This window comes from Notolabrus celidotus, chromosome 17 (assembly GCF_009762535.1).
Source record: "Notolabrus celidotus isolate fNotCel1 chromosome 17, fNotCel1.pri, whole genome shotgun sequence".
Lineage (NCBI taxonomy): Eukaryota > Metazoa > Chordata > Actinopteri > Labriformes > Labridae > Notolabrus > Notolabrus celidotus.
The window spans coordinates 20,423,871-20,441,457 of NC_048288.1; the positions used below are offsets into that span (position 1 = coordinate 20,423,871).

General features: G+C 39.5%; 1 protein-coding gene across 2 annotated transcripts in view; it reads left to right on the forward strand.

The window, feature by feature from the left end:
* Nucleotides 1–17,587, forward strand: part of LOC117829207 (sodium/hydrogen exchanger 9-like) — a 104,781-nt gene that overhangs the window by 72,985 nt on the left and 14,209 nt on the right. The gene's annotated exons all lie outside the window — the stretch shown is intronic.

The following is a 17,587-nucleotide window of genomic DNA, read 5'->3' on the forward strand; positions in this document are numbered from 1 at the left end:
TGGCCACCCCTGCCTATGTGAGAGCCTCAGTTTGGCCACCCTGGTCAAAAAGTTCTGGACACGCCCCTGGATGTATGTGTTGCATATGCATTCAGGTTAAAATTGGCCCTGTGGTTTTAAAGGCAAGCACAAAGATGCTAAACAAAAAACATGTGATTATTCTCATGGAGTGCATTTAAGCTTAAAAAAAATTAACTATGTTGTGAAAAAGAGCATAAAGTACTTACCCCTCTATAAGCATTAAAATGTCGGGGATACAATATAGGCTATAATATAACAGAGTATAGTGTAGTCCTGTTCTTTTTTTTAACGCATCTTCAGATGACATTTGCTGTGAATTGGCACTTTGTCAATAAAGGTTGATTGATAAATGTGGCAAGTTACAAGAAAGGGAAGAAATTGAGCACAGCGTTAGTTCAAGCTAAAAAGTCAAGCTGGGCCCATAGAACATCAGCTGCTCTTAACTCCAGCCCCTATCAGCTGACAGCTCGGCTGATAGCATCTCGTATCCAATTTGCAAATAGCAAAATGGGCATTCTATTTGAACTGCTTTACCTGCCTTCTCTCGATGCTCCCCCTGCAAACCGATTTGCAACCAACCTCCACCCCAGCATCTCCTTTATACCTTTATACTGTGTCTAATTCTACCACTGTCATATGTATTGACACTGTTGCCTGCTCTGGGGGTCTTTGCTTTTCATATGCACATGAAAGAGAGGGGATGTGTGCTCTCCCCACCTCAAGCTTTGGCATTCCACGTAAGCACATGGAAGGGCAGGGCGCTCCAAGAATAATAATAATGATAATAATAATAATAATAACTGGTATTTATATAGCGCCTTTCAAGAAATCAGAATCAGAATCAGAATCAGCTTTATTCGCCAAGTATGCTTGAACACACAAGGAATTTGACTTTAGTAAACTGTGCTCTCTTTGTACAAGGCATAAGAATAGGAATAAGAATAAGAACTACAATAAAAAATAAAATAAAAATAAAAATATAATAACAATAACCTTAGCTATAAAGAGAGAGCGCAGTACCAGGGCGACCGTCCGTGGCGCCATCTTGGATCACACAGAAAGCCAAGATTGCTTCACAGGGTCAGGTAGGGGGTCTGGGGGGTAGGTGGAAATAACACTATCTAATGGGGAAAGGCCTTGAGGAAAAGATGCGTTTTGACTGCTTTCTTAAAAGTGTCCAGGGTTGGGGTGCTGCGGATGTCGGGGGGGAGAGCGTTCCACAGAGTGTGGGCTGCCACACTGAGTGCTCTGTCCCCAAAAGTCTGCAGCTTAGTCTGGAGGATGGAGATGAGACCCAGGTCCGAAGACTGTAGGTTCCGGGATGGAGTGTGTTGGTGGAGTAGGTCATACCGCCAAATATAACTTATTGCTTTAAATAATTAACTCTTTTGGTGAGAGTGGTCCTGACTGAGCTAAAGTAAAGGACAGATACGTCAAAACTCTAGCTAAGTACAGTTTATTTACTCTGTTACTTTCAGCTTTTGCGTACGAGAAAATAAGGACAAAAGGCAGTGGATTATTAAGCAGGTGGAACAAGATATGACATGATAGGATATGAAACGAAACTACAGTACAATATGAACTAAATGATACATGTTATGTTGCTTGGAGACAAAAAAGTGTATCGTTTTGGGTAATGATTAAGGGTGCAATAATTACTGAAAGTCATCAAAAATCAAAGAGAAAATTGGATGCCACCTTATTTAATTGTGAGTTCTAAGTTGTTATTAGTCATGCTGTGAGAAGGTACAGCCTTGTTTTCTGGAGCTTGATTGCTAAAGGGTGAGCCGTTTCACATCCTTACTATCTCTGCTGAGAGTTGGGCAAGCAAAGTGATCAATAGGTGACAGGTAGACAAAACATTGCAAAATGTAACACCACTGCATCCTCAAACTTTCTGAGGTCTGGGAGCATTTCACCCTCATCACTGCAATTGGAACAAAAAACTAAAACAAACATTGCCTGCAAAATGTGTAAAGCAGACCTTGCATTTAATGGGAACTTGTGATAATGAGTGAAGAGAATCTTGCCTTAATCTAAAAAACCTTCATCTGTTTCTGGTTGTCTCATCTCTTTTTCCTCCTCCTCTCCTACTACCAGTGAAGCAAACTTTTACCATGTTAATATAGTAACCATACCACACATTGAAACTAAATAATCTGCCTTACTTTAACACCAGTAATGTTTAAAGCAAAACAACAAAAGTATGGCTTGAAGGAATGGCTTGTTTGAGTTTAAAGAATGTTACATTCATAAGCTGGTGGCTGAATAAGAGCCAATCAATCAGTCAACTACCAAAATAGTCATGATTTGCAGTCCTAGTTATGATTTTCTCACCCAGCCCAAAATAAAAGATTACACAGCTGCAAAGGAACATTCGTGCATCTGTAGACATGTCCATTTACCAGCTCTGTGCCTGGTGGGGGTGCGACAAAAATCCCTGTTTTTTTTGTAGAAAGATTTGACTAATGCTCATCCAGACCAGCTGGCTGATGCTGCAGCAGAAACACAACGATACACTTTCATGTTTTACCAGTCCTGCAAGCTCTCGCTTTATTGGAGTCGGCTCAATTTCAAAAAATGAAAAACTCACAAGCTTGCCACAGTGTCTCTCTTTCAGTTTTCCATCCTCTGCAGGTTTCATTTTCTAGCCTCTAATAAGCCTGCACTGAATTACAAAATTACAAAAGCAAGCCAGAGTCTCTAAAGAATATCCTCCCAGTGAGCTCTGCAGCAAAAAAGCAATAAGCCATTAACCCAGTGCCACATATAACACACTATGAAAGGCTTTTTTTTTTAGATTTGAGGGTATATTTAGCTGGTGATAGCAGGAACTGCCCTCCATCTTCATCATCCCTAATAAAAACATGACACTGTCCAAATGTGACAACCAAACACAGCTTTAGACGTCCCACTGAGGAAGCAGTGAATGAGTTACTCCGTTATCAAAAGGAGACATTTGATCTCACATCCTTGAGGCAAGAATGAGAGGAAGGAAGAGGGAAGGGAAGAGAACTAAAGCCATATAAGGGGATTTGTTCAGTGGCGCAATTATGAATCTGGCAGCAAAAAGATAGACCCCCAGGCAAATTGCCCTTAAACTGTTGCAGAGTTTTAAAGCCTCATCTGCAAGTTTGTTTTGATATTTGGCTTTTTTATCAACCACTACACTTTCATCTTGCTTTCCAATTTATCCCATGCTTAGATCCCTTCCAGCAAGCCGTAACGCAACAGACTTGTATTGCTTTCCATCAGATACTCTGCTAGTCATTTAAAACTATTAGGTTTTAGCTTCAAGGTGAGGTCTTAACTCACCCAGTAAGAGACTTTGGCATGAACGTCTATATTTCTTCATGCCAAATACAACGCACTTTCACACTCTTGCTTTACTGATGACTCAGTCACGACATCAGCTGAGGTAAACACAACATGGATTGAATTTAATTTCCATAATGTAGATTTGTTGCACAACGACTCGTTTACAGTGTAGACACAGAGCATTTGAATAGCTTTCACATACTTTCATTACATGGCTTTGTTTCCATGAAAAAGTAAAAGTTTTCCTTGGCAGATCTTGAGGCGTAGTAATATATCTGCTTGGTAATATATCTGTCAAAAGAAATGTTATTGTTCCTCAAGGGCGCTGAATCTGCACCACCAAAACTGGAGCTTTTTTTTCTCCAAAAAGTAATAACACACCTCTCAAACCTGGGGAATGAGGGAGACAAAGCAGCACTGAAGTCTATAAGAAATTGTGTTTTTCACATTGTTTCATCTTAGAAGCTAGATTAGTCTTAAAACATTACAAATCATTGTAACAAGGAGAAATACAATCTAATCAATCTCACTTTTAAACACAAATGACCCTACTTAAAATAAATCTCTTTAAAAAGGAAAGACTAGTTCAATGTGTTATCTGGATGTTTAATTTCATCAGTGGCAGCAGGGACTGTTCTCCTGACATTCTGCCATGCTCTATATTCAGCTATCTGTGCTGGGCTAAATTTAGGCCACTTCCCAGTGTCACGCTGAGACATCCAGGTGAACGTTGTGAGGAGGGAAATAAATTCTCTCTGATAATAATATCTTTGGCTCCCACATCCGCCTTTGCTCCCAACTGTCCCTGGTTATCCACAGGGATCCTGCTGGCTGAAATGATAAAAAAAAATCCCCTCCTGGCACAGTGAGAAAATATATAGCAGAGGGACAAACATAAATCCAGAGATATTATACTGCTGGTTTACAGTGAAGAAGTTGGATCGGAGAGCAGCTTGAAAGCAACAAGAGTAAAGGAATTGTTAGCAGTTCTGCTGGCACGGTGCTGAGAGAATGCTAACCACTCCATCAGTAATCTTAGCTTAGCACAAAAGCTATAAACAGTGGGATAAATGAACCCTCCCTTTTTTTATTCTTCTATTTTATTGGTAGGCTAGCAACAAAAAGATATAGCATTTTAGATTCCAACCTTTCCAGGTGTTAGCAAACAAATTGTGTCACAATACAGCAGCTGGCTGTAGCCTTATATTATGAGTAGGAGTTGAATAAATCTTCTAATCTAATACTGATTGAAAATAAAGACTGTTTCTCAAATCCTCAAGGTTCTTTTGCACACATCATTTGTGCATTTAGCATGCATTTAAAACAACTTAATGACAAATGTTGACTTAAAGGCAATTTAAACATGTATCAAGTCGCAGCAGTAAATATATGAGGCAGTCTGAGAAAAATATTCTCTTTTTTATATTGATTTAAGGGTCATAATTGTAGTAACATAAGTAGTAGTAATAGTGAGACTATATCCCCGTTTCCACCAAGCGGTTCAGTTAGGTTCGTCTCGGTACGGCACGCATTTTGTGGCGTTTCCATTGACTAAAACCAGGACAGGTCCCCAAATTACCGAGCCGTACCATCCCACTTTTTGGTACCCTTCTGTTGGGGTGCCAGACATACTGATCCGACCCCAGAAGGTGGAGCTAGAAACACTGCAGTCTGTTGATTAGTCAAAAGAATTTTCACTTCCCGTGCAACAGCGGTAATAAAGAACAACAATGTTACAATGTTACAATGTCATTTAGCAGACGCTTTTATCCAAAGCGACGTACATACGAGAACAAGAACAACACAAGCAAAGATCTAGACAAGAGGAAACAAGATCAGTAAGAGTAACAAAGTGCTTCAAGTCACTTTAGGTGCAGGTACTGCCAAGCAGTGTAAAGGCAATGCACAAAAGTAAGTAAGGATTTTTTTTACATAACCCCGCCATGTTTAAATCTCCAGTGGACTTCGGGAAGATAACTTTTTTTGTTTGGAAAATGGCGTCAAGAAACAGCGTTCAATGGTCGACCGCTGAGGTGCAGACTTTCCTCGCATTTTCTTCTTTGTTGCATTTGTTAGCGGGGTACACTGTGTCGCGCTGCCATGACATCACGCTATTACGTATTTACGCTATTACCTATCACACACACAACTCTGCCAATTTTGTTTTAACACCAGCTCAAGTGGTGTGAATTTCAGGTTAAAGCTACAGAGTAAGAGGGATTCTCACTCCAGGTTTCAGTAGATTGACCTAAATACTGCAGTCGGAGACTTTGCCTTATATGGATTGTTCTTTTGTAACACTGCAGCGATAGGAATGGATGCTTCCCTTTTACACTTCTCTGTTTTATGTTTTGTCCACTGCAGGGTTGCAACAAACACATACAGGACTCAGGGCAGCTATGGATCACTATTTATAAGCACTTGTGTCCTTGTAAAACTTTTCGATATTATCTAGAAGTTACACACTGCATAGCTGATACTATGTGTGGGTGTGTGAGTTTATTTGTGTGTGTGTGAGACCAGTTTGCTTCAGTTTCTCACGACATCTGCTGCAAAGCTTCAGGATTTTGTTATGAGAGAATCGTTCGTTTGTTACCACGTGAAACCTGCAGTGTCTACCAGCTTGATTGACAGCTTCTTTTGATACAGTGACGAACAGAGACACCAGTTATGGGTGTTTTTCTCATGCTGTCAGAGGGATGTTAGAGCTGTGAAATGGGTAGACCAAGCAAGAAGGAAGTTTTGATTAAAAATGGAAAAAAAAAACAAAGAAAATGTTCATTTTCATCATTAGGACAAACATTTAATTCTAATGTTTTTGTATGTCTTATAAACAACAAGTAACATATCTGTTCCATCTTTATTTGAATGCACAGTCCTTGCTTTTATAATTCCCTCCATTCTTCTGTTTCTTTGTGCTGTAATCTTCCAGTCAATACACTGAGATCCTACAGCAGTGGTTGAGTCACTGCAGACATTGATTTCTGCATTATGTGTATTTATTTCTTTTTTCTTGTTTTCCTGTGACTGCCAGAGTTACTCATGCTCACACTTTCTTTATCCTCAGTGGCATGAGTTCATAAAAGATGTTACTGGTGTTGCTTGTTATGTCAAAAAAAGAAAAGAAAAAGACAATGATGTTACTTTTATTACAACTAGATCTGTCGTTTGATTTGAAAATTTAATCCTAATTAATAGGAGTGAGTATTGCCAAGAACCTCACGATACGATACGCATCACGATACTTGGGTCACGATACGATAGAATCACGATATATCACGATATCACAATATTGTGATATATTGTGATATTCTACACAGTAAACTAAGAAAAGGTAGGGATGGTTTAAATGTAAATCACTCAATATTACTCAAAATTGAAAGGACAAATTAAGTCAAAACTATTTGATTGAAAACAACTTTTCCACTTTATTGTTTTTGAAATACTGGAGTTGTATTTTAGTTCCAACTCGGCTAAAATGTGAATTTCTCTTATTACAAAAATATCAATATTAAGAGTTGAAATATCGATATCATATTGGAGGTCAAAGTATCGCGATATATTGCTGTATCAATATTTTTCACATCTCTACTAATTAATCACAGTCTCTGCTGTGGTTGATCATAATACTACAGTTTGATAAATATTCATAATTTATTTTCAAAATTGTACAATGCCTAAGATGCACCACATTAAATTCCAGAGAAATTTACTATCAGTTTCTATTCGGACAACACGGTCCAAATAGTTTCAGAGTTTCACCCAGGGTGGCCAATCAGATTTCAAGTGGGGCCCTGGCCCCCCTGGCTTTATCTTGGGTCCGCCCCTGCACATAGGAGTAACCATTTCTGTCTGAGATTAAAAACAACCAAAGCTTACTTATTGCAACAGATGTTGCTTGTTCACCCGGCTGACATAGATGTTCAATGTCTTTTAAGGTGACAGTTTTAAATCAGATAGCCTATTTGTACTGCATAAACTACGTGTCCACATATTGTGAATGTTGTGACCCAGAGTTTATGATTTATGAATACCTTAATGGTAACTTTTGGGATTTTTTAAAAATCCATTTATTGGGTTTCTTCCTTTTTCCACATACAGATTGCAAAAGTCTGAGACATTATTAGCCATGCCTCAAACTAACACACAAAAAAACTAAATAATGTATAAATGAAAACCAAAGGATATACAAAACACAAGTAAAATAGAATAAAATACCAAAACAATAACATAAAAATTTGATTTAAATAGTAACAATACTACAGCAATACAAAAATACAACTAGGAGGATGGCAGGTGCCCTAGATTTTGCTATTGCTTATAGTGGTCTATAAACGGCTGCCATATTGAGTGAAACATATTTATCTTTCCTCTCAGGGTGAATTTTATTTTCTCTAACTGCAAATGCTTCATTACATCATTCATTAAAGCTAGATCAATTGGAGGTTTTTTTTGTTTCCAGTTCAGCAAAATCATTCTTCTTGCTAACAGCGTCTTTAATCGTAACCTTTTAGATTTTTTCCTTCTGTCTTCATCACTGTACAGTTGTTTCAGTCCTGCTCTCTGAATCAGATTTTCTTGACTCACTTCCCCTTTGTTCCCTTCAGCCCACCTCGTCAGTTCACTCAGCTGCTCCTCAACAATAATCAAGCCACTACTTAAGCCTCTCCTGCTCACCTACGCATTGCCAAATTGTTCTTCACCTTTCTTTGGAAAACTTCCCAGCACTCCCACTTAGGCTGGCCACATGCTAGACGACTTTTAGATCTTAACTGGTTTAAAACTTTGGAGAAAAGACCACACACAGAAGCACAGTTCAAATTTTAACATTACAATCTTGTGAACACACACGTAAAACGATTCCATAAGACTGCTAAACCACACATTTAGCGTTTGTGACAACAATTCGACAGTGTGGATCCCAAAGACACAAGATCTCAGAGAAATTTGCATGATCAAAGGTGCCTTCAGAATAAATAAACACACATGGAAGATGATCGACGTCATCAGCTGGCTGTCCTGGCGTGTGTTCTATTTTGGAGCGAAAAAAACAATAACACAAGGACAAGAGTATGGGTGAATAATTCCACAAGCTGGTCTTATTTTTTAATATATCACTTGGCTCGGGGTGCCGTTGTGTTTACGTGTTTGATATGTATGAGCCCATGTTGGGGAGTCTCCAACGCGATCAGGAGCAGTAAAATTGGTCGTATTGACACCACTCACTTGAGGATTACTTGGACAAATAATCAGTTAAGACAAGCCCTAAATCAGGTAACGCCCCCTGATCATTATGGGTGGCAAATCTGGCCCTAAATTGGGTGTGGTGAGTCTTAGACTGATTCCTCTTTGCCTGCCCTGTTTGCCTCTGGCCAACTAGTTTTGTTGTAATCCCGGAAATTGCCTCATTCGTCTGCACACAACTACAAGTTCTGTCTTGGCACTTCTGACTCCTGCTTGCCTCTTCCTCTGGCTTCTTGCTTGGCGTCACCTTGTAAGACACTGCTGTGTGAGTTTAACTCTGTAGAAGACTCTGAGAAGCTCAGTGTATAACCACACTTTTCACTCTTTGTACTTCTGTTACCTTTTCACTCCTGGTTTACCAAGTCCTGATCCCCAGCCCAGTCCAGTAACCACAATGGCTCCCACACTGATTTCCAACCTGGATTATATATTTACTGCCTGTATGAAGCCATCTGTTAAATGAGATAATCATTATCTTTCCCTGTTTCTCCCGTGTGCTGCATTTGGGTTTGAACCCCACCTGTCACTCAACTCAACTCAACTCAACTCAACTCAACTCAACTCAACTCAACTCAACTCAACTTTATTTATAAAGCACTTTAAAAACGACCACAGCTGAAACAGAGTGCTGTACATAAATAGACAAGCAACGCAGGCATAAAACAATCAAACAATCAAAACAACAAAAACAATAAAACAATAGAAACAATAAATAAAAACAAACCATAAAAAACTAAAACAGGAGCAGAGTCTCATGCAGGGTTGAAAGCCAAGGAATAAAAATGGGTTTTAAGACGAGTTTTAAAAATGGACAGTGAGGAGTCACGATGGTTGCTGTTGCTTCCTTGTTATGCAAATGTATGATTTAGTGTTCTATAGTCCAATTTCTGTCATAATATGTACGTGTCTGTGCTAATCATACATACTATACAGCTGAGCTTTTGTGTGGGTGACTCTAAAAGGATCAGAATAATCAAGTGTAAAAAGTAAAAGGAGTCATTTGCAAATTACCCTGCCTAATGTATTGTTCTATAAAGCAGATAGCAAAGGTGGGGAGGACTTTTGTCTATCCTTAATACCTCAGATATACTGTTTGTACCAAGGTATGAGAAAGCCATTATCATATTTCAGTCAGGACCACTCTCGTCATTATAATTATTTATTTGTAGCAGTAAGTTATATTTGGCAGTATGGCTCTGTTTTGGGAGCTCCCTGCCCTTCCACGTGCCTATGCGGAATGCCAAAGCCTGAGGTGGGGAGAGCACACCTCCCCTCTCTTTCATGTGCATACATGAAAACCCAAGGCAGGAAGAGCATCAGCAGCAAAGACCCGGCAGGGTACAGAACAAAGCAAGCATCAGTTACAATACATATATATGACACTGGTAAAATCAGATACTGCATAAAGGAGGGGCTGTGGTAGAGGTGGGTTGCAAATCGGTTTGAAGGTGGAGTGGCAAGAGAAGGCTGGGTGAAGCAGTTTAAACAGAACGCCCTTATGTTATTTGCCAAATGGATGCGTAGATGTAATCAGCTGAGCTGTCAGCTGATAGGTGCCAGTTGTAATATCAGCTGATGTTCCACGGACCAAGCTTGACTTAGTGGCCTGCCTGAAGTAACTCTGCTCAATATTTGCTCCTAAAATATGAATCTGCAAAGTGACTACTAATGTAAGCTTTCAAGATTCTGTATGAATGGAGTAAAGCAGCAAAAATGTGAAAATACCAAATAAAAGTATCTAAAAATTGTCAAACATGATGTCTTTGTAAATGCTAGTCCAAAATGAAGATCTCTATTTTGAGGACGGTATATGCAGTCAAATGCTGAATCTGTGCAAATCCCTGGAGAGCAACCAACTGGGATTTGGAAACAGGAAACTGGAAGCACGACGTTAGATGTTTAGTCTTGTCCAACTCACAGTATAGAGTAAACACAGTCCCTGTGAGAATCCCTATTTCTCTCTCATCCTCCCTGCCAGAGACGCAAGTCAGGGAAATAGCACAGAGCGTGCACAGCAGAGGGGGGCGTGCTGTAACTTAATTTACCCTGCCTGTTGAGTATAAACTACTTCAGAGCTTTAACTCAAGGAGAAACTCATCCAAATGTTTATTAACTACAGCTGCTAATCACCTCCAGTGGAGATTTGCTCCTCTGGAGGAATCAATCGTGGGGAAAATATTTGGCCTGCATGTTAACCACTACCTGTAGACTTCCTTCAAGGTGAGGAGATGTTTAATAAATGAGCAGTATATGCCCTGTGGTGCAGGTTTGTGATGTTGTGCGTGTTCTTCTCTTGAGGCGTTGTGTTCTGCTTGCAATCAGTACAGCGAGCTCAGCGTTATCATCCCACTACTGTCAGCTTATCTGATAAGAACACTACACAGAGCTCACATGTATGTTCTGACAAACATACTGCACCACTGCTCCAGGCTAAGTTATTTTCTTTTTTCCAAAAGGTATAGTGGAAATATTTGCTCCCACGGAGGTGTTTATTGGTATGTGTGTGGGTGCTTTCTGCAGCCTTCTTTGCATGTAATTTCTTCTTTTCTGTGCTTTTAAAAGTGTTGGACGAAGTGTAGTAAAAAAAATTATTCTACTTTCTCTCAAGCCAAAGCACAGAAACGTTAAAACGTGTTCTTCTTATTAATAGCAATGTTCTCCAAAAGCATGGATGAGTTGTCTGTGAAGGCCTTTTGCACAATGCGTTGTCATCCTGGAATGTGTCCAGAGATATTTTAGTCACAGTGAAGCTCAGCACAACACTTTTCAGATGCTATCAGCACACAAAGAGCCCAATAACAGAGAACCAAGCATCGACTTTTTCAGGCAGCTGATGGCTGGTAGGAAAGCTGTCACAGCTCAATCTTACAATCTTCCAAGATTGAGTTTTGCCATTGTGTATTTCTTTTTGAGTGGGTTTTGTGATTTCCCAGCAGGATAGGGATTTAGGGAGGTTAGGGGACATGGGAGGGTCAGATACTTCTAGTAAGACTGATAAGGCAGTATCTTTCATCCAGGATCAGAAGTTATTTACATCCCTTAAAAATGGGTGAAATAATGGCAAAGTTAAAGTATGATTATTATGACCTGAAAAGAAATCTCAGTTTTTAAGCTATAGATAAAGCTAGCTTAAACTCTGTATATACTCACCAACCTGTCACAGATAAGGGGTTACCTCTGCTACCAAGCAGGGGCAGTGTTGCCAACTTAGCGACTTTGTCTCTCTATTTAGCAAGTTTTCAGTCCCCTCTAGCGACTCTTTTTCAAAAAAACAACTAGCGACAAATCTAGCGACTTTTTCTGGTTTTAATGGAGACTTTTGGAGACTGACGTGAAACCACGAATCGTTCTTACTCTACTCATCGAGCAGTGGATGCTGCTGTGAGTCCCTCCTAGCTGCATTCAGAGCAGGAAGTGTTCATCCCTCAGCATACAGACTGCGAATGTATCACGCATGTTCGAAGACACCACTGGCTGATCCCACCTACTCTCTCTTTTTGGTCCATTTTGATAGTTAATGTACATTGTATACACCAAACATGTAAAAAATGTTATGGATGAAAAATTTCACATTTTACTTTGATTTGTTGTAGGCTAAGTTAAATGATGGCGCCATTTAGCGACTTCTAGCGACTTTTAGGACAGCCACTAGCCACTTTCCTCACTGAGGAGTTGGCACCACTGAGCAGGGGCTCTGCTTACCCATGTGCCTTACTTCCTTAACTACTTACTCTCTGCTTAACATCACTTTAACTTATCCAAATGTTACCTTTATCAATGTCTTTTAACTTGTATTATATTATCAGGTTACTATGGCAAAGATACTGTAGAAGAAATGATGCAATGCTTCAACACTTGGGAGAAATAGTCTAATCTAAAATAAATTGGCTATGTTCCCCCAGTGACAGCTGCTATGACTAGTTGTTTCAGTGTAGAGACAATAAAAAAAGAACATGTAGGCAGCAGAGAGTACAAAGTAAACACTTATTTCAGTTACAATAGTATAAACAGGATTTCCCTGAAACAAATAAATGTTCTCTTACTAAAGCTAGCTTAAATGCTCACTAGCCTATCACTGTTACAGGGTTTCCTCTGTGACTAAGCAGGGGCTTGTCTCCCTCACAGACTGCTCTGATAGCTTTACCTAATCGTATACCCAAATGTAACCAAATCTTGTTCTGTACACTCTATACATGCTAGCACGTAATAGAAGTCAACCTACCCTGTTCAGCATCGACGATATGCTTAAGAAAGGCCAAGGAATAATCACAAGAGAAGCAGAATTGCGACCCTTCCCTAAAATACTTCATAGATTACTTTTGAGCCTCATTACTGAAATGTAATCATGTTAAAGATTGAATCAGCTTTACAATGATCTTTAAAGCAGCCTTAAACATGATCACCTATACTGTGAAAACACTATGCTGTATAATTCTACAGTTTATAAGAATATAAAAGTTTAAGTAGTCACAAAGTTAGTATAACTGCTGCAGTATTTACAGGCTTTCTTGGCCTCTTTTCCCTCCTCCAATAAATGTCTCTGGCTCATATATGGATTTAGTTCCCTAAACTTCCGCCCACAGAGGATTTACATTAGTGTGAACTTGAGTTGTTTTTATTGAATATCATTGTGTTGAAGAAAAGGGCGCAGGGGTCACATCAATTCAAAAACACGATACTGTGAACAGGCTGGCTGACAGCGAAAGATTTTCCCCGAGACACAGAGCAGACATGCCCTGCTCACAACCACCCCCTGCCTTGTTATCTCTCTTTTCTCTCTCTCACACTTTCTGTCATGTCCTGTCTCCGAGTCAATCTTAGACTCACCATCCCTCCCTCTCTCATATGCAGTCACTAGCAGCACCAACTCATTCTGTCACACTCATGTCCCGGCAAACTATCTCAGTCTCCATCACACTCAGGATCGTACAACAAAATCACTAATGTTTTCTCTCCTCCATTTATTCGTTCTTTTTTGCTTCTCTCTCAGCGTGTTTCTCTTTACTCACTCTTTCCTTCACACCCTTATCTGCCCTTTCCTCTCTCTATCAGCTTAGCTCAGTGATGGAGCCCGGCGTGTTGGAACGCATCCTGCTAGCTGAAGGCGATGCGTCATGTGTCACAGCCACCACACCAAAACAACTTCACAGAAAGACCTTACATAACTAAAACAAGATATGAAGCACATTCTCAACCTTCATTTGCAATTCCAGCGCACTTTTTTCTCTCAACCTCTTTCTACTATTCTTACAAAGAGAATAGATCTATGTGGGCAGGAAATAAAGACAGTAGCAGGGAGATGGTGGGAGGAGGAGACAAAGAAACAGGATTAAGAGGAGGTAGGAGGTGATAAAGACAGGAAGAGTTATCTGGGGGAGTGAAATGGATTGTGAGATGATAAAAAAAAAAGGTGAGAAAAAATGGGAGAGGATTGAAAGACAGCATAAGACATTTCTAAGAAGAGACAAGAAAGAAAATGCTTGGAAAAAGAAGAATATTACAGAGAAGGCAAAGATGAATGTGATTAAAATATAAAAAGGAGTAGAGAGGCAGACAATGAAGCTAAGAGGTTATTCACGCCTGGTCTGAAGATTTCTCAGGGGTGATGGGATCACAGTGGACAGCTCTAAGTACCAGTGTTCACACTTTTTATTGTCATGCGACTGCAAATGCATCCCCAGTGACCACTTGTGATTGGATCTCACTTTCCCACTTGCAAATCAACACGCAGCCCCATTCCTTTTCATTAGACTTAAAAAACAATAAAGGATGATAACATGCCATGATGCTGCCTCACAGCACAGAGGGGGGGACAACAGCACACATGTGCATGGGTGATCTTGGACTGAAGTAATTAATTTATATAAACACCTTGCTTGATGATGACGCCTGATGTTCTTCTCTGGCTGGTCATAAGGGAAATATAACCTGACTGCTGACTGGAGTCTCTGATTAACATACAGCACCCTCAGTGCGCTGCATTATTATAAACTAGGATGAACTGCTTGCACTTCAGATCTCTCAATGGTGTCATTTAAGCATGTGGAACACTGATCATGCATTTTATTATGGCGTTCTTGGACATAAAGGACAGATCACAGGTCTCTTTTGCAGTTAGGGACAGGGCATGAAAATCAGACAAACATTATCATCTCAAAAACTGGAAAAATACTTGCATTCACTGTGCTGCAAGGTTACAACTCTGGATTTTGTCATTCAGTATATGCACTATAGTAGGCTGTGCATGGAAATCAGGACAGATCCACATTTTATCTTCTCATCCTTTCTTTGAAGAATATGTCTCCCCCACCGAGCATTTTCATAAACTGATCAGCTGCTCATGGTTCCAGTTAATATAAACCAAAAACTATGACCAACTACTGGTTGATCATTTCTTACACTTACGCCATCTTCAAGGCTTTGGAGTCAGCATGGGGGGTCGTCCCATATGAAAAAATATGAAAGATATACACTACCGGTCAAAAGTTTTAAAACACCTCAATTTTACAAGTTTTTTATTGAAAATCATGCAGTTCAATGTCTTATTGTGCTCTGAAATGAAAACATTGAACAAATAAACAATTTAATTTCAAAAATAAATCATTGAATCAATTCATAAACCAAAATGGAGTCTAAACTTTTGACTCATTGAAGTAGCCACCTTTTGCACCTTTTTCTGGCCATTTATTAACACATTACTTTCTAGAGTACAGGACTGTTATGGTACCACAGTGTGTTCCATCACTACTTTTATGCAGACAGTGAGGGTTGTAAGTAATCAAGGAAAGTTGGGACACCTATCGGTAGCACTAACTTTCAAGGCTTGACTAACCTCAATTGCTGCAGAACAGCCCATTTCTTGTATCCCTGAAAAAGGCCTTTTCGTATCATTCTGAAATGCACATAATTTTTTCAGTTTCGAGTGATCTTACCCTTTTTTTTTTAAAACCTCTGGCCGGTCACTACTTACCTTTGTACCATTTCAAGCTATTTAATTGACGGGAACTGCTTGGATTTAAATAAAAAATTGAAAAACTTGGGTGTTCTTAAACTTTTGACCAGTAGTGTATATCTGTATTTGTTTTGCTTAACTATAGCTTCACATGCCTGGATGATATCAGTAATCATCAAAACTGAAAATAGTTTACTCAATGAATTGCAGTTCAGGCTCTCTACTCAAAAACAATTCAGCTTTGATTAGAAAAAAATGATTTAAAATGATGCTAAAGCAAGTGAGATTTCACAGCCTATTTGAATGCAGACAGGTTTTTTTGCCATATCTTTTCAATTTGACTGTAGAAGTCCTAGTAGGCCAAATTGGCAAAACATACCCTGAGATGGCCCCAATTCAAATTCACAACATAGCCAAGAATTTATCTCTGTTCGCTATTATATTTTTGTCACACCCCAAAATTTCTTTCCCTGCACTTTCAAGCTAAATAGTCCCTTTCTGTAGCTTCTTCAGATCACAGAGTACAATGGGATGCATATATTGCAACTTATTGCACAGCAAGCTCACTTTCAATATATTTCTCATCATTAAGCAGGTGTTTTTTGTCTTCTCTATTTTTCTTCTCCTTCTTTGTTGTGGTTTTTTGTTTTATTTAGTGTTGTTTATCTTTGTTTGGATTTGTTTGTGATGTTCTTTAATCTATTTTGTCCTCATGTTTAGAAATTGAACTATACTATTTTTTATGACCTGGGCGTGTGAAGACAATTTTCTGTAAAAGATAAATGGAAGATGTTTTTCTATCTCAGTTGCAGATTTTATGGCTGTTGTTTTGCCATCAATAAAATATATGAATACAAAATAATAATAAAAGCACAACTTAAAGTTTCACAAGACACGGCGGAGAAATATTGAAGTGTTTGTTTATGAGAGAGAGGTGTCTTGTTACTTCATATGATTTCTGCTATTGATACCAGAAGAGTGGGAGGTCCTAAATGTGGCCCATGACACATGCGGCGCACACACTGCCAGATTAATGTCAACAAATGCAGACCACCTCTGTAGGTGGCCTGGTTGATCGGATCTCAATATGTCCTCACATGTGTCCTGGTTGTGTTTATACCTGTAGTTAAGCCTGTCCACTTGTGATCCAAACATCCAGGACATGTTGATACCAGGTTTAAACAGGGTATAAGAGGAAGAAATGAAGGAAGAGGCTAGGGCAGATAGCAACAGATAAACCGAGATAAAAAATTCAAAGATGGATGTTGCGTTGGGAAATGGTGGTCAGGTTCAAATTAAATACAAGATAATTATTCAGGGTTTTACAGCACAGCACCTGCAATACACAGCACAAAAAGCCTGCGAACGAATGATTAGAGAGTGAGAAACTGAAGCAGCATAGAGAGGAACACCAGAGGAGGAAGATGGATGGTTGAGGGAAGGTAGCCAAGACAAAAATCTACCCAACCTTAAGTAGTTGCAGCGTTCTAATGCTCTAATGATAATCTCCTCTCTGTTGTGTTTTTGCAGAAACTCTCCTCAAGAAAGACGTAGGCGTCAGCACATTTAAAACGCACACACTCACACTAACACACATACACACTTACACACTCACACACTCGGTGGTACTAGAGAGCAATCTCAAAATGTCCTGAGCCCTGCTGCAGTAATGCTAGGCTATTAGGACGAACTGCTGACCTGTAGGAACGAGCATCGACAGCCAGCATCCTTCTGAGCTCTGTGTCAAATTTGACACCCACAGTGCTCTTAATACAGTTTTTTTTTGGCTGCTTTGTAAGTGGAAACTATTGTGATTTAAGGTTACCTGAATGGAGAATATATCAGAAATGTAACAATGTGCAGTGCTATAAATATATCACATTTTGGGTTTACATTTAAGGTAGATGGTGGTGTCCATATGCTGCATTGTTGGGTATTCAATACAAGTGTTAATGCCGGACACATATCAGTGGCAGCTAGTTAGTCACTTAATTTCAAATCACAGCGACCACACGGAGTCATGCAGGTTCTCCGCTCAGCCCTGTTGCCAGA